Below are 19,608 nucleotides of genomic sequence, written 5' to 3'. Positions count from 1 at the left end.
TAAAGTAATCATTAAAATGTTAGTACTTACTTTTACCATTTTCCTTCTGTTTATTCCCTCTTTTTCTTGTTCCTCTTTCTCTTTAGTTGTATTCCTGTGTGTGCTTGAACATTTTTAAAATAACACTTTGTTTTATATATAGTGGCTTTAGAATATTGCATTTTAAAGTTTTCTTAGTTTTTGCTATAGGTATTACTTTATGCATTGGTGATTTATCACAGTATATGTTGTCAACATTCTACTACTTCAAGTGAAGTGTAGAAATCACATATCCAAGATCATTTATAATTATTTAGAAATTCCCTGCAAATATGTTGAGCATCATATCAGATGCTATTATAACCTTTTTCTTCAATCATCTAATATGATTTTATATTATATACTATTTATTAATATGTGTATATACAGGTGTTAATAACCACACATATTCTTTGCTCTGTCACTTGCAATGGCTTAGAAGAAATATATTCAAATAGCAACAGGTACTTCTAACATACAGATCTTGGTTTCTAGTGCCATTCTTCAACAAAAGGAACCAGGGCTCCTGGAATATTTGGAATATTCTAGAGCTGGGGCATATATAAGATGAACATGGAGCATTTTACAGTTCCAGAAAGTAAAAGTGTATCACACACACACACGCACACACACACTCATGGGGGCATGTTATAGGGGCACAGGAGCTAACTGAAAGATAAATGGCAATTTATTATTACCTAATTTATAACAAACACATAAGTCTACACTGATATAAATAAATAAGTGAATAAGTGGGAAAAATAGGCAATCATCCATGCAGAAGGATTCCAAATAACTTATGGAGATATTATTCCAACTCAAATATGTGGAGCATTATTCCCCAGTCCTCAAATGCAGGTTATGCATAGTTACTCCTTCCTTCTAAAGAGTATAGTGTGGCAAGTATAAGAAAAGCACTACCACAGCTGACATGATCAAGGTCACCATTAATAGGATCGATACAGTAATGAGTAACATTGATAGTATGTACCCTTGACATCCTTGATTAAAATGGCACTTTACCTCTGTTGTCTTCTTCCCAAAACCCATAATCCCAGTGTAATCATGATGTAAACATGAGGTCTGTCCCAACTGAGGGACAATCTATAAAACACCCAACCAGTACTCTTCAAAACTCTTTCATATTATAAAAAAACAAAGAAAATCTTAGGAATCTCATAGCCAAGAGAAGGCTAGGGGGACATGAAAAATAAATGAAACATTGTTTCTGGGTTGTGTTCTGGACCAGAAACTGACATGATAAAAGTAGGAAATATGAATAAATTTTGGACTTTAGCTAATAATAATGTATCAATATTGGCTCATTTTTAAAAAGATTTTATTTATTTATTCATGAGACACACAGAGAGAGAGAGAGAGAGGGAGAGACACAGGCAGAGGGAGGGCTCCATGCAGAGAGCCCGATGTGAGACTCAATCCCGGGCCTCCAGGATCACGCCCTGGGTTGAAGGCGGTGCTAAACCACTGAGCCACCCAGACTGCCCAATATTGTCTCATTTCTTGTTATAAATGTACCACACTAATAATGCAAGATGTTAACAATAGTGGAAATTAGGTGTCTTTGCACTATCTTTGTACTGTGTACCACTTTATTAAAAAAGAAATGGTTTTCTTGTTCTTTACAAAGATTCTATTCTATTTCAAAATCCATGATATCATACTTTAAATATCTGAACCTCTTTCTTCATTATTAAATTATACATATAAAATCAGAATGAAATTTTACCTGACTGTAATTACTTACATATTTCCCACTTTTAATGCATTATTAATATTTAGCATTAGTTCTCTATTCTTACCCTCAGTTCTGACACCACTTTGAAATAAAGCTTTTCAATTACTATTTTGTGTCAATAGTTCATAAAAGAAAGGATTCCACCATCCATAGCAACTGCTCAGAAATGAATATTAGGCATTTTTCCCACCCACTTTCAAGGTGGTCACTGAATGAGGAGAGCATATGTGTTCTCATTTTATTTTTTCACTCAAGTTCCATGTTTCTGGGAGGAAAGTGATTTTGATCATGTGGCTGAATGAGCAGAGAATGGAATTTATAAGACTCTAGGGGAAGTGACTTAAATATAAAAGATAGTATACTAGTGCTTTACATCAAAATTCCTAGGAGCTTAAATTCTCTAAATAAATTACAAATACCCTCTTATAGAGAAGAACTTAAAATTAAAAACGAAAACAACTTCTAGAGTTGAAGGAAATGTTTTTGATAACGATATCACTGATCTTCTAATTTAAGCCACAAATTTATATTAATAATGATAATATATAATATACAATATCATTTTAAAGATTTGATGAAAAATAAACATGAATATATTAGTAAACCATAACAGACCATTGTAACAAGTGCTAAGACTTTTGCTCTTCCCCAGAATTTGTCATTAGGACCTACAGCTCAGAAAAAAAAAAAAAAAGTGCAATATAGAGTCTCCTTAACTTAGCCAAAGGCAGGGCACACTGACTTGAGAGAGTTCAACGAAAGATGGAAAATAATAGACAAATATGTTTACAGTGCCATTTTATTATTAACCAAAGTAAGCTAAGGCTTAGATAGAATAAAAAGACTAGGAATCACTGGGGTTGGGAGGCTTGTTAAAAACATCTTATTAAGAAAAGACCTTTTTCTCTCTCTGACACATGAGAATAAGAGAAAGTTGTCCCCTTTTCAAGGGACAAGCTGAGCGTCCTAAAAATCTACAGTTTGTGTACATAGAGGACAATGAAACTTTGTTCAACCATTAGTTCCACCATTTGTTGAGCTCTTGAACCTCTGAGCCAAAATTTCTTAACCTTGGCACTACCGACACTTTTAGCTTGATAATTTTTGTTGTAGAGGGTCTCCGATGTACTATAGAATGTATTAGCATCTACTCTGGCATCTACCCCCTAGATACCAACAAACCCACCTCTCCCTTAATCTTAATCAAATATTCCTCTGAATGTTGCCAAATATCCCATGGAAGAAAAAAATCATGTCAGATTGACAAAAATTGCTCTTTTTCCCACCAGAGTTCTGTCATTGTAGCACAGTGCAAACTGTGAGGGAGATTTGGAGGACATAAATAAACATAGACAAGTTGTCTGCATTTTTCCCATGAGATTAGCCTGCAGCAGAATGATTAAACAGTTCTTCAAGAAAATCACAAATACATCAATATCATTGCTGAGAGAAAACAACTGGCTTCTACATTTATCTTCTACATTTAGCCTTAGAGTTGATAAGAAAGGGGGTATGTTCAGATAAGCTGCTTGTACTACAAGTCTTCCAAATAAAAGCCTACCTGGTTTAGGGGAAGAAGATATATCAGAAGCAAGATATGAAAATTGTATTATGCCACTATAATCCTTATGCCCAAACCAGAAAACAATACAAGACAATGGAAGTAAAAACCATTATCATTCATGGATATAGATATAAAAAATTCTTAACAAAAAGCTAGCAAATTGGGGTGCCTGAATGATTCATTTGCCTTCAGCTCAGGTCATGATCTGGTCCTGGGATCCAGCCCCTTGTGTGTGTGGGGGTGTATCCCAGCAGGGAATCTGCTTTATCTTCTCCCTCTGTCCTTCCTTCCTCTTGTGCTCTCTCAAATAAATCAATAAATTCTTTTTAAAAAAAGGTTAGCAAATAAAATCTAATAATATATAAAAGAATTATATAGCATAGCCAAACAGTTAAATGGAAAAGACTGAAACACCAAATTTTGGAGATTAATTTATAATTGTTAGGGGAGTAAATTAAAGCCACTTCAGAAAACTATTCGCCATTTATTAGAAAGTTAAACATTTACCTCATGACCTAGTAATTCCAACCCTAAGCATTTATCAAAAAAAAAGAAAACTCATATCCATAAACAGTCTTACAAAAAATGTTCATGTTAGTGTTCTTCATAATAATCAAATATTAAAAACAACTCAGATACATATCCTGGAAAAACAAATATTAATAACATAAACTACTATAAAGCAAGAAAGAGAACTTCTGATACATGCAAAAAATATATTTTTTAATGTAAAAAATACTGTGGCAAGTGAAACATTGCAGACACACAAAAATATGTAAAATTCTAGAATTCTAGAATTGACAAAACATGGCCTATCTATTGGAGGCTTATCCAGCATTGGTAACTTGGTCCTGGATCTTATCAAAGCTGTCCCCTCACACTCTAGTCAGAGCAACAATGGCTTCCTTCTTAACATGATTGTGTTGAACCCATATATGAGCCACCCAGAATCTGCATCAAGGAAAGACTTCCTGCTCAGCTCTCAGCCAAGAGCAGGTCTGTCAGCAGCCAGCTGCGAGCTATTACATCCTTTAGGGCCTCCCTCAGCTTCACAGTATCTCTCCCCTGAGTTCAAACCCTGCCCAGGGTAGCTTCCTATGGTGACTGAATAAGGCAGGTATGTAAAGGCTGGTACATTTCACTCAATATAGAACACTGACGGGTCTACATTATAGCTCCAGAGCTCTCCACCCAATTGGCTGAGGCTTTGTAGAGCCTGGATGGCAGTTTGCCTTCTCTCTCTAAGAAATCCTCCTTCTTTCCCCTTTCTTTCATGGTGTTAATCACTAAATAAACACTTCACTCCTCAGGCTTTGTCTTGGCATCTACTACTAAAGAATCTAAAATCTTTCTTGTGATTGTGAAACTGTTTAATTATACAGTAATTTGCTGCCCATAAGTAGTGGGATAAATTCTGTACATTAAATAAAACAAGCAACATGGGGTCATACCAATGTTCATATTTAACTATAAAAATCCTTAGAGCAAAATTTACTATATGTTATTCTAGCACTATTGGTAAATCATGATACCTAAAATTACTTTTTCTGTGCAAGTGGCTGAGGCTGGAAAATCAAGACATAGTATGGATGTCTCATAGCAACACAATCACCAGGAGATAATACCTCTGTTATTTATGGATTTGAAAAAAAATGTGCTATAAAAACATATAGTATAAGCTGACTTGCTATCAATCAATCACTTTTGTCAAAAGCATTTCTGCCTAGACGGTCTACAGAAATGTTGAAGTGAAAACCTGAGCATAGAAAGAACATGATTTGTGATCCCATGCTATGATAGTCATCCTTTCTTTGTGTGTGAATGAATGTACTTATTGCCAAAACTTTGGTTTTTCATGCTGTAGACACATGAAAACAACTAAATAAAGGGTGTTTCTGTATAAAATGGCACTGAGATTTCCCGCAGTATAATGAATACTTTGTGTTTATTTCCAGAATATGTACATAATAAATTTTTTATTTTTTTAATTTTGTAAAGATTTTATTTATTCATTGATGAGAGACACACACACACAGAGAGAGAGAGAGAGAGGCAGAGATACAGGCAGAGGGAGAAGTAGGCTCCATGCAGGGAGCCTGACATGGACTCAATCTGGGTCTTCAGGATCAGGCCCTGGGCTGAATGTGGCACTAAACCGCTGAGCCACCCGGGCTGCCCATGTAATAAAAATTTTAAATGCTAAATATTAAGAAATCACTCTGACATTCAATTTTATCTCAAGTGAGAAAAGGACTCATTTGTAATGTAACTATACACATATTTACAACTTCTGTTTGTCTTTGACCAATAGACCTAAAATTGTGGTATCCATCAAGGCAGAGGATATGAAGATACCAGTAATTATGTATCCACATAAATATCTGTAAATCGAGTTTAATTGTTTACTGTATGTAATATTTAAATATAGCTACACATGCTTGATACAGTAGGATAGTAATCCGGAAAATATACAGTTTTCTAGCTAGTAGAATATTGGTATTTGTGCTTTTTTATTTAGTTGAAACCTCTTAAAAGTTCTATGCTCTTGACAATTATAAGCCAAGAGAGAAAATAAAAGAATCCTTAATTTTTGTTTAACCTCATTGCCTAAGGTAATAGCTAAAAGAATTCATTTATTTATCGTGGATTTTGCAGAAATTACTAAATTATGTGTAACTTTTGATTTCCATGTAACAACACATAGGTCTAAACATAAAATGAAAGACTGCTCCTAAAAACATGTTTTTGTAATATTTAATACTTCATACAATTTTTGTACTACAGTAGCCCTTTCCATTATGATAACCTCTAGAACAAGAGATGAATCCATTGCCTTATGGTAAAAAACAACAACAAAAAAACCCCAGCAATGTTAATTAATGTTTTCTTCTATATCCACTGAAGTTTTTCAGTGTTATAATAAGTACTAAATAATAAATAATACTAAATAATACTAAATAGATTATCCAGGGGTGCTTGGGTGGCTCAGCTGGTTAAGTGTCTGCCTTCAGCTCAAGTCATGATCTCAGAGTTCTAGGATGGAGTCCTGTACTGGGCTCCCTGCTCGGTAGGGAGTCTGTTTCTCCCTCTCTCTCTCTTCCTCTGCCCCTCACCCATGCTCTTGTTTTCTCAAATATATAAATAAAATCTTAAAACAAAACAAGAAACTATCACTTAACAAATATTATGAAGATATCTTTTCACCGTGTTAAATTAGCCTTCTAAGGGATTTTTCCATGTTCTGAAAATTAAATGAGATATTTTGTTTTTGTTTAATACACTTCTTGGTTCCGCTGATTTCTGTAAGTTTCTAAAATTTCATTCCATTACTTTCACTTCTACAATAAATAATTGCAGACATAGCTTAATGCTAGAATTATTTTAAAATCTCTTTGTGATTAGAAGATTGTTGTTAAAACTGTAAATTTGTTTTTATGTTAAGATTTTGGATTATATTGATATTATGGTTTTCTTTCACTATGCTACAACAAAAATCAACAGTAGTTAAGGGATAAAAATGTAATCTGTGCTCCATATGATTTGACACATTATCATCTAAAATATCTAGCAAAAAATGAAAAGAATTATAAACTATGGGGAAAGGGAGAAAGTATGGTCAAAAATCAAGGGAAAAAAAGATGTCAAGATGACCCAGATGATGGAGTCAGAGAGTAGGATTTTATAACATTTATTAGAATATATTCAAGGAATTAAAATAAAATAGAAAATAATATAAAAGATTAAATTCTTAGGAGAGATATAAATACCATAACACAACAACAAAATGTAAATCCAAAGTTGAAAACTATAAAATAGGAATTTTAAAAATTTGAAGTGAATTTTTAAATTGAAGTGAATTTGAAGACAGGTAAATAGAAATTAACAACCTGAAGAACAGAGAGACAAAGAATAGGAGGGTTGAGGGGTGATAAGGAGCAGACCTTCTGTGACTTGAGATGATATAAAATAATCTCAGCAGAATCTCAAAAGAAGAGAAGAGAGAGAAAGGAACACTATACATTTTTTTGAAGAAATGACATACGAAAACCACACAGTTAGTGAAAAATCTACAGATCCAAGTACTGGAACACCAGGAAGATAAACACACACTCTCCCTCTCTCTCTCAAGTCAAATATGTAAAAAGCAGAAATAAAGATAAAAAATATTAAAGCAGTGAGTAAAGAATAAAAATAACAAATTATACAAACAGGAAAACAAATGATAGACTTTTAACAAGCAATGGATGCCAGAAGACAAAGAAACAACAATGCAGAATACAGTATTCTGAGAAATATTCATCAAAAATACTGATGAAATAAACATTGTTAAGAAAAAAATAAATAAATAAACATTGTTGAATATTTAAAAGCTGAAAGATATTACACTCTTAGTTTTTCTACTAGATATTATATATCATTGACATACAATAAAATGCATATATTTTAATGTGTACATTTTGATGAACTTTGACATGTACACACAGTTATAAAACTATTGCCACTTTGGGGATGCCTGGGTGACTCAGCAGTTGAACGTCTGCCTTTGGCTCAGGGCATGATCCCAGTGTCTGTGATTGAGTCCAGCATCAGAGTCTCAGCGGGGAGCCTGCTTCTCCCTCTTCTTATGTCTTTGCCTCCCTCTCTGTGTGTATCGTAAATAAATAAAATCTTAAAAAACGAAAAAAACAACTGTTGCCACTTTCAAGGGAATCAACACTTCCACGCTTCCAAAAGCTTCCTTGTGCCCCTTGGTAATCCATCCATCCTCATTTCTTCTCTTCTATACTTCCTCTCCTGTTCCCAGAAAAAACCACTGGTTGGCTTAATATCATAAATTTTATGAATTAGTTTGCATTTTCTGGAATTTTATATTTACATAAAATCTCACAGCAAGGGCAGCCCCGGTGGCGCAGTGGTTTGGCGCCGCCTGCAGCCCAGGGTGTGATCCTGGGGACCCAGGATTGAATCCCACATCGAGCTCCTTGCATGGAGCCTGCTTCTCCCTCTGCCTGTGTCCCTGCTTCTCTCTCTCACTCTCTCTGAATAAATAAATAAAATCTTTTAAAAAATTCTCACAGCAAAAAAACACTTCTTATCTAGCTTTTCTCAATTAGAATAAGTTTTTGAGATAGACCATTATCTTCCATGTATCAATATTTCATAGATATACCACAATGTAATCATTCACTTTTGATAGATAATTGGTTAATCCCAGTTTGGGGCTGTTACAAATATCTGTGTACACTATTTGTAAACATTGTGTATAAACCCTAAATACCTAAAAGAGAAATGGCTAAGTCATGTGGTCCATGTATGTTTAAATCCTTACACAATTGTCAATCTGTTTTCCAAAGTGTGCATTCCAATTAATTATATAGAAAACTGTTCCATATCCTTTCCAACACTATGTGTGGTTAAGCTTTTAATTTCAAACATTCTAGTTTGTGTATAGTGGTATTTCATTGAGGTTTTAAATACATTTTTTTAATAATTATGTTAAGTATCTTTTCATATACTAATTTGCTAACCAAATATCTTCTTTGGAGAAGTATCTCCTTAAGCCTTTTGCTCACTTTTTATTAGGTTGAGTGTTTCTTTATTATTGAGTTATAAAAGTCCTTCACATATTCTAATTACTATTCCTTTATCAGAAATATGGTTTGCAAATACTTTTCCCAGTGTGTCCTTATCTGCTCTATGCATTTGTGCAAATATCGTAAACAACTATAGGTATCTCATCTTGAGTTGCAACAGTCATATTCTATGGGAAGTTCTCCCTGCTAAACACACATTCAAAGTTGTCTCACATTTTGAACTCAATCTGTTTAACAAGTCTTATCATCACAATGTTTAATTTGAGGGGATGCAATTTCTTCAGTTAATAATTAAATGCAATGTTGCTTCTGTGGATAATAAACAAGCTATTTCTTATAACTCTATAATACATCTATTTTCTAAAAAATAGTTATCAAGAGATAGCTTTTGTTTTTCCCCTTCAAATTCTAATAACTATACTACTTTCAGCTCTAAAAAGTCAGTGTATAATTAGACGAAAATCAAATGAAATTTGCCCACATATTACTCTTTGCTTTATGTGATATAAATGACTTTGAATTTATATGCAAATGTTGGGATCCAGATAGAAAAATAAATTTTGCTTCTATTTAGAGAACAGAATAGATTATAGATTAAGTATAATCTATGAAATGACTACAGATACTAACATTTCATATCTGAAGGGTAGAAGAGAATTTTCAAAAAACATTTGAAGAGAGCATATATTTAAATACTAGTATTTAAAATATTTTGACATTTATAAGAGGTGGAAAAACGTAAAATTGCATAAAACCATATGCAGTTATCTTAGAACTCAGTGGCTGGCTGATTTCTATGTAATATTTGTTACATTTCTTATTTTGTGTTATAAAGTGTAGACTGTTGGGCATCCCTGGGTGGCTCAGCGGTTTGGCACCTGCCTTCAGCCCAGGGCATGATCCTGGAGACCCAGGATGGAGTCCCATATCAGGCTCCCTGTAGGAAGCCTGCTTCTCCCTCTGTCTGTGTCTTTGTCTCTCTCTGTGTGTGTGTCTTTCTCTCTCTCTGTGTCCCATGAATAAATAAATAAAATCTTTAAAAATAAATAAATAAATAAATAATAACATAAAAATAAATAAAGTGTAGGTTATAACACTACAGTCTTTTCTTAGTATGATTAACAAAATCAACTTTAGAACATTAAAATATTCAGGATCTATTTTTTCCCCAATATTGCTCAAAGTGTTTGCAAAGAACAAAGCAAAATAAATTCTACAGTGAAAAGACTATTAAATACAAATTATTCTCCAAAACATGTAAGGGAAAAATTGAATTCATCTTTTAACCTACCACTAATAAAAGAACACACAAAACCAAACACTGTGATTTTCTCCAAATATGATTTAATATCTACTTTTCTGTATAATAGCTGTCAGTACGATCTGATTTCTATTAATTGAAACAAATATAATTTATATAATTTACAGGTTTTCTAAATTTTACCAGTATAAAAATAATTAATATTTAGTAATTTTATAAATGTAGTGCTACCTAATGGGTTGAAAGCTTCCCTACCTAGAGTCCTCTGCAAAAATAGTTGCTAAACCTCTATTAGTCAGGATAAGTCATAACTATTTATACTTATATATGTTGAGATAAGGATAAGTAGGACAGAATACTTTTTAAATTGTCTAATTTAAGAAAAGGGAAAGTTCTGGGGGTGGGACAAAATGGGGGAAGAGTAGGGTCCCCAAGTCACCTGTCCCCACCAACTTACCTGGATAACTTTCAATCATCCTGAAAACCTACAAATTCGGCCTGAGATTTAAAGAGAGAACAGTGGAACGCTACAGTGAGAAGAGTTCCCACTTCTATCAAGGTAGGAAGACGGAAAAAAATAAAGAACAAAACATCCAAGGGGGGAGGTCCCCCTGCGAGGAGCCGGGCTAAGGCCGGGGCGAGTGTCCCCAGGACAGGAGAGCCCCGACCGGGAGAAGAGGGAATTTTAAAAATCTGCACCGGATTCTTCCCAGACGGAAAGGCGCTCAGCAGGAGGGGAGGGGCAGTGGGGCCTCCAGGTTCCCGGGGTCACTAACAGAGGAGGTGCGCGGGGAGAGCTCGCCCCCTACTGCAGGCTGAGCACGGTAAAGGGCGGGAACGCACCCGGTGGGGCCTCGGGGAGAAGCTGATCCGTCAGGCGGGGGCCCCAGGAGGAGGGGGCCGCGCCCTGCTGCCTTCAGGAGCCGCCCGGAGAGCGCGATTCCAGCAGCGCAGGATCCCAGGGTGCAGGGGACACAGCCCAGGATTCTGAGCTCCCCCCGGAATAGGCAGAGCGGGGAAGGCACAGGACAGTGAGGAGGCTCCTGCCCTGGGCGCCCGAGCTGTGCAAGTCAGGACCCCGCCAGCCTGAGAGCATCTAGGCCAGTGCAGACTGGGAGCTGCGATAGTTACTGGGGGAGCTGACTCCAGGGCTGGACAGTTGGCTGCTGCCAGTGTTGTCATTCCTCCTGGTGTCACCGTGTGCCTGGGAGGGGCGGGGCCCCCAGGGGACAGGGGCCTCACGGGGTAAACAGCTCCTACTGAGCCCGGCACCCGGTGGGGGGGGGGGGGCAGCTCCCCCAGGTCCACACACCTGAAAGTCAGCACAGCAGGCACCTCCCCCAGAGGAGCAGCTGGAAGGACAGGGGAAGAGCAAGTTCTTGACCGAGTAGTGCTGGAAAGTTCCAGGGTAGTCAACGGATTTACAGTATATAGAACTAGATCCCCACCCTTTTTTATCTTTTCTTCCTTTTTCCAGTACAACTCATTTTTATTTCAGACTAAATTTCCAATTTTTTTCTCTTTTCCCACCTTCACTACAATATTTTACCACCTTTTTAACTTTAATATTCTTCCTTTTTGACTTTCATATTTCTACAACTACAGGCCCTGGATATATTTTCCACTTCTAGATGCCCTTCAACATACTCAACTTAATTTTGGGAGATATATGAGACATGTCTTTTTTGTTTTGTGTTTTTTGTTTTCTCTGCCATTCTACAATGGCAGAAGCTAATACCTTCTAAAACATGACCAGCATGCACCCAGAACCAAGTGGTATACCATGCTCATTCATTCTGTGAGATTCCTCATTCCCATTCTGCCCCCCTCTTTTATCTCATTTATGTTTTGGTGGTCAATGTTGGGGCCCTCTACAAGTATTTCAGGTTTTTAAAAATTTGGGACTGAGCATCTTCTAATATACAGAACTTAATATACTCAGAATCAAGAAGATCACCCTCTAGGACCACTCAGGTAGACTACATTCTCCTTCCACTACAACTTCTTCATCTCCACCATCTCTCAGTCCCCCCCCCCTCCCTTTTTTTCTTTCTCCTTTTTTTTTTATTTTCCTTTTTTTTTCTTTTTTTTTTCTTGTCTTTAGGATTCCTGGCCTTTTATTTTGTACTACTTTGTTTTAAATTTTCTTTTTCACTTTAGTGGTCCTTTTGTTTTATTTCATTCTGATCTTTGTTTTCAGTTTCTCATCTCTGACCTCAGCAGACTCATCTAAGGTGAAGTTTACTTAGGTCGAGGTTGATATTCTTGACACAGCCGACTCATACAGCCACTCTGCACTGAGCAAAATGACTAGAAAGAACTTACCCCAGAAGAAAGAAACGGATAGTGCTCTCTGCCACAGAGTTACAGACTTTGGATTACAGTTCGATATCAGAAAGGCAATTCAGAAGCACAATTATAAAGCTACAGGTGGCTCTGAAAAAAAGCATAAAGGATTCAAGAGACTTCATGACTGCAAAATTTAGATCTAATCAGGCTGAAATCAAAATCAATTCAATGAGATGCAATCCAAACTGGAGGTCCTAACCATGAGGGTAAATGAGGTAGAAGAAAGAGCAGTGACATAGAAGACAAGTTGATGGCAAGGAAGGAAGCTGAGGAAAAAAAGAGAAAAACAATTAAAAGACCATGAGGAAAGGTTAAGGAAAATAAATGACAGCCTCAGAAGGAAAAAAATTTATGTGTAATTGGAGTCCCAGAGGATGCTGAGAGGGACAGAGGACCAGAAAGAATATTTGAACAAATCATAGCTGAGAACTTCCCTAATTTGGGGAGGGGAACAGGCATTCAGATCCAGGAGATAGTGAGGTCCCCCCCTAAAATCAATAAAAACCATTCAACACCTCAACATTTAATAGTGAAACTTGCAAATTCCAAGGATAAACAGAAAATCCTTAAAGCAGCAAGAGAAAAGAGATCCCTACTTATATGGGGAGAAATATTAGAATAACACCAGACCTCTCCACAGAAACCTGGCAGGCCAGAAAGGACTAGCAGGATATATTCAAGATCCTAAATGAGAAGAACCTGTAGCCAAGAATACCTTATCCAGCAAGGCTCTCATTCAGAATAGAAGGAGAGATAAAAAGCTTCCAAGATAGGCAGAAACTGAAAGAATATGTGACCACCAAACCAGCTCTACAAGAAATATTAAGGGGGACTCTGTAAAAGAAAGAGGAAGCCCAAAGAAATAATCCACAAAAACTGGGACTGAATAGGTATTATGATGACACTAAATTCATATATTTTAATAGTAACTCTGAACGTAAATGGGCTAAATGATCCCATCAAAAGATGCAGGGTTTCAGACTGGATAAAAAAGCAAGACCTATTGATTTGCTGTCTACAAGACACTCATTTTAGATGTAAGGACACTTCCAGCCTGAAAATGAAAGGTTGGAGAACCATTTACCATTCAAATGGTCCTCAAAAGAAAGCTGGGGTAGCCATCCTCATATCAGATAAATTAAAGTTTATCCCAAAGACTGTAGTAAGAGATGAAGAGGGACAATATATCATATATAAAGGATCTATCCAACAAGAGAACCTAACAATCATGAATATTTATGCCCTTAACGAGGGAGCTGCCAAGAATATAAATCAATTAATAACCAAAGTAAAGACATACTTAGATAATACACTAATACTGGGAGACTTCAACACAGTGCTTTCTGCAAATGACAGATATTCTAAGCAAAACATCTCCAAAGAAACAAGAGCTTTAAATGATACACTGGACCAGATGGATTTCACTGATATTTACAGAACTTTACATCCAAACACAACTGAATACACATTCTTCTCAAGTGCACATGCATGGAACTTTCTCCAGAATATACCATATACTGGGTCACAAATCAGGTCTCAACCAAAACCAAAAGATTGGGATTGTCCTCTGCATATTTTCAAACCATAATGTTTTGAAACTTGAACTCAATCAAAGAAGAAATTTGAAAGAAACTCAAACACGTGGAGATTAAAGACCATCCTGCTAAAAGATGAATGGGTCAACCAGGAAATTAGAGAACAATTAAAAAGATTCATGGACTAATGAGAATGAAGATACAACTGTTCAAAATCTTTGGGATACAGCAAAAGCAGTCCTGAGAGGGAAATACATCACAATACAAGCATCCCTCAAAAAATTGGAAAAAAACCTCAGATATACAAGCTACCCTTGCACCTAAAGGAACTGGAGAAAGAACAGCAAATAAAACCTACACCAAGCAGAAGAAGAGAGTTAATAAAGATTCGAGCAGAACTCAATGAAATAGAGACCAGAAGAACTGTAGAACAGATCAACAAAACCAGAAGTTGGTTGTTTGAAAGAATTAATAAGATAGATAAACCATTAGCCAGCCTTATTAAAAACAAAAGAAAAAAATAAAAACAAAAGAAAAGAATCTAATTAATAAAATCAGGAATGAAAAAGGAGAGATCACAACCAATACCAAGGAAATACAAATGATTTTAAATATGTATTATGAGCAGCTATCTATCATTAGGCAATCTAGAAGAAATGGAGACAATTCTGGAAAACCACAAGCTACCAAAACTGGAATAGGAAGAAATAGAAAACCTGAACAGGCTGATAACCAGGGAGGAAATGGAAGCTGTCATCAAAAACCTCCCAAGACACAAAAGTCCAGGGTCAAATGGCTTCCCAGGGGAATTCTATCAAATGTTTAAAGAAGAAACCATACCTATTCTACTAAAGCTGTTCCAAAAGATAGAAAGAGATGGAATACTTCCAAACTCCTTTTATGAGTCCAGCATCACCTTAATTCCAAAACCAGACAAAGACCCCACCAAAAAAGGAGAGTTATAGACCAATATCCCTGATGAACACAGATGCAAAAATTCTCAACAAGATACTAGCCAATGGGGATCCCTGGGTGGCGCACCGGTTTAGAGCCTGCCTATGGCCCAGGGCGCGATCCTGGAGACCCGGGATCAAATCCCACATCCGGCTCCCGGTGCACGGAGCCTGCTTCTCCCTCTGCCTGTGTCTCTGCCTCTCTGTGTGTGTGTGTGTGGCTATCATAAATAAATAAAAATTAAAAAAAAAAAGATACTAGCCAAAGGGATTCAACAATACATTAAGAAGATTATTCAATATGACCAAGTGCCATTACCCCTGGGATGCAAGGCTGGTTCAACACTCATAAAGCAATCAACATGATATATCATATCAACAAGAAAAAAAAAAAAAAAAAAAAAACAAGAACCATATGACCTTCTCAATAGATGCAGAGAAAGCATTTGACAAAATACAGCATCCATTCCTGATCAAACCTCTTCAGAGCGTAGGAATAAAGGGAACCATCCTCAGCATCTTAAAAGCCATCTACAAAGAACCCACAGCATATATCATTCTCAATGGGGAAACACTGGTCGCCTTTCCCCTAAGATCAGGAAAATGCCAGGGATGTCCACTGTCACCACTGCTATTCAACATAGTATTGGAAGTCCTAGCCTCAGCAATCAGGCAACAAAAAGAAATAAAAGGCATTCAAATTGGCAAAGAAGAAGTCAAACTCTCCCTCTTTGCAGATGACATGATAATGTACATAGAAAACCCAAAAGACTCCACCCCAAGATTGCTAGAACTCATACAGCAATTTGGCAGTGTTGTAGGATACAATATCAATGCCCAAAAATCAGTGGCATTTCTATACACTAACAATGAAACTGAAGAAAGAGAAATTAAGGAGTCAATCCCATTTACAATTGTACCCAAAAGCATAAGATACCTAACCAAAGATGTAAAGGATCTATACCCTAAAAACTACGGAACGCTTCTGAAAAAAACTGAGGAAGACACAAAGAGATGGAAAAATATCCCATGCTCATGGATTGGAAGAATTAACATTGTGAAAATATCCATGCTACCCAGGGCAATTTACACATTTAATGCAGTCCCTATCAAAGTACCACTGACTTTCTTCAGAGAGTTGAAACAAATCATCTTAAGATTTGTGTAGAATCAGAAAATAACCAGGGGAAATATTGAAAAAGAAAACCAGAACCAGGGGCATCACAATGCCGGATATCAAGTTGTACTACAAAGCTGTGATCACCAAGACAATGTGATACTGGCACAAAAGCAGACACATAGATCAGTGGAACAGAATAGAGAACCCAGAAGTGGACCCTGAACTCTCTGGTCAACTCATATTTGACAAAGCAGGAAAGGCTACACACTGGAAAAAGGACAGTCTCTGAAATAAACGGTGCTGGGAAAATTGGACAGCCACGTGCAGAAGAATGAAACTAGACCATTCTCTTACACCACACACAAAGGTAAACTCAAAATGGATGAAAGATCTAAATGTGAGACAAGATTCCATCAAAATCCTAGAGGAGAACACAGGCAACACCCTTCTGAACTTGGCCACAGCAACTTCTTGCAAGATACATCCATGAAGGCAAGGGAAACAAAAGCAAAAGTGAATTATTGGGACTTAATCAAGATAAAAAGCTTCTGCACAGCGAAAGAAACAGTCAACAAAACGAAAACACAACCTACAGAATGGGAGAAGATATTTGCAAATGACCTATCAGATAAAGAGCTAGTATCCAAGATCTATAAAGAACTTCTTAAACTCAACAGCAAAGAAACAAACAATCCAATCATGAAATCGGCACAAGACATGAACAGAAATTTCACCAAAGAATACATACACTTGACCAACACGCACATGAGAAAATGCTTGGCATCACTTGCCATCAGGGAAATACAAATCAGAACCACAATGATATACCACCTCACTCCAGTGAGAATGTGAAAATTAACAAGACAGGAAACAACAAATGTTGGAGAGGATGTGGAGAAAGGGGAACCCTCTTGCACTGTTGGTGGGAATGTGCACAGTGTACCAGGGAATGGTACAGCCACTCTGGAAAACTGTGTGAAGGTTCCTCAAAGAATTAAAAATAGAACTGCCCTGTGACCCAGCAATTTTACTGCTGAGGATTTACCCCAAAGATACAGATGCAGTGAAATGGCAGGACACCTGCACCCCAACTTTTATAGCATCAATGTCCACAATAGCCAAACTGTGGAAGGAGCCTCGGTATCCATCGAAAGATGAGTGGATAAAGAAGATGTGGTCTATGTATACAATGAACTATTACTCAGCCATAAGAAATGACAAATACCCACCATTTGCTTCAACATGGATGGAACTGGAGGGTATTATGCTGAGTGAAGTCAATCAGAAATGACAAACATATGGTCTCATTCATTCAGTGAATATAAAAAATAGTGAAAGGGAATAAAGGCGAAAGGAGAGTAAATGAGTGGGAAATATCAGAGAGGGTGACAGAACATGAGAGACTCCTAACTCTGGGAAACAAACAAGGGGTAGTGGAAAGGGAGATGGGTGGGGGGTTGGGGTGACTAGGTGACGGGCACTGAGGAAGGCACTTGATGGGATGAGCGCCGGGTGTTATACTATATGTTGGCAAATCGAACTCCAATAAAAAAAAGTACTAAATAAATACATACATACATACATACATAAATAAATAGATAAAGGAAAATTCTACTTCTTTAGCCTTCTAGACTGAATTCTTGAAAGTCAATCACTTAAAAATCTGTACAATAATTTGCAAAGTAATGATGTAGTGTTTTGCTGAGAAGAATGTGGTTATTCATATGAAAGCATACAACCCTGAATGAGAAGAGAAAAACTCTTCATGTTGAAAAGATCAGAGAGACTTTCACAGAAGCAGCTTTTTAGCCCTACCCTCCTCATATTAGAAACCAAAGCCAACCAGTACAAAATAAATTTTTCTTTCTAGAAGATTAAAAAAAAAAAAAGAATTATTTGGAAGAAGAACAGTCAATGCACAGAAAAGTCATTTAGGGGCAAAATGCTTCTCTATAGTACTTGAATATGGTGAAATTGGTCTATACACAGAATCAGAAAAGACAAAGGAGGAATTTGGCTGTTACTCTAAGAAGTTAAGAGAAGAAGAAGAGTGAGTAGTTAGGGACACGAAAAAATGGACAGCTCTCACAATTTGCTCCTGGAACTACAAAAGTTACCAAGGTTTCAAACTATTAAAAGGAATTTTCTTTTTATGGAAACAAGTAACAATGTTGGACTCTGAACATAGGTTCGTTTTGGCAAAATGGGGATTGTATCCAATAGAAACTGGAATTTAAATGAAGTAAACCATATGTGACACAAAAACTCTAGAAAAACATGGGAAAGATACTGAATGGTTCAGGCTTTGGGATATTTTTGTGAGCCTAACTGTATCATACATGTCAAAACCAACTACAGGGTTAAGCAAGTCAATCTTTCCTCTGTGGTCTATTTCTATTTCCCATTCTGTCAGGCCTTTTTTTTTTTTTTTTCCCATTAGTGATTCTTATTTCTTTCTTAGACATGAAGCTTGTTGAAGTAACCAGATCAGACCTGAGATGGAGTGACTCAAGCTAAACCCCTCATCAGCAAATCAAACCTTTTCTATGCTCAGCAATCACTAAAAAGGAAAGCATGGGTCAACTGAATTGGTGCTTCCTTGCTCAGCACGAGTTACCAGACCCTGCTCCAAGACTTCCATTTGTTCCATACAAGAAAAGTAACCCTGGAATAACCAATCCACTTTTGCCTAGTATAATATATCCCTGTTTCTGCTTCTTTTGCCTGTAACAAGCTTATATGTGGTCACCAGTTTAAAAACAAAAAAAAATGTCAAGCTCTCATTTGTGTGTTGTTGTTTTTTTTAAGATTTTATTTATTCATGAGAGACACAGAGAGAAAGAGAGGCAGAGACACAGACAGAGAGAGAAGCAGGCTCCATGCAGGGAGCCCAATGGGGACTCGATCTCTGGACTCCAGGATCACACCCTGGGCCAAAAGCAGGCGTTAAACTGCTGAGCCACCCAGGGATCCCCTAAGCTCTCATTTTTATTTGCTCCTTTATTTTGCTGGAAAATTTCCTCACATATAAGCCACACTAACAGATTTAATTATGTCCGTTTGACTTCTTAAATCACAGCAATCTTTTCCACGTTCAATCCTTACTGACTGCTATAAAAATTGATGAATAAATTCCTCTTTTCTAAAATGTAATGTTTTCTTTTTAGTGTTTTTTCTTATTATCTCAAATAATCTCTTAAATATTTGATACCACTAAACATTTCTTATGAATTTAAAGAATGGTATATATATATATATTTTTTTTTTTTGCAAATAACTTATTCCTATTATACCTTTTTATCTCTGCTCATTCAAAATGCAATTTCTTATCATTGCTTCTTCCTCTGTGTTCTTAAATGCAGGTGTTAGTCAGGTCATCAGTTTTTTGGTTTTTTTCCTTTAACCTCTTCCTGGATTCTGTATTCACTAATATAGCTTCAGTTGTCATCTTGAAATTT

This window comes from Canis aureus, chromosome 9 (assembly GCF_053574225.1).
Source record: "Canis aureus isolate CA01 chromosome 9, VMU_Caureus_v.1.0, whole genome shotgun sequence".
Lineage (NCBI taxonomy): Eukaryota > Metazoa > Chordata > Mammalia > Carnivora > Canidae > Canis > Canis aureus.
Note: the sequence above shows the minus strand (reverse complement) of the source record.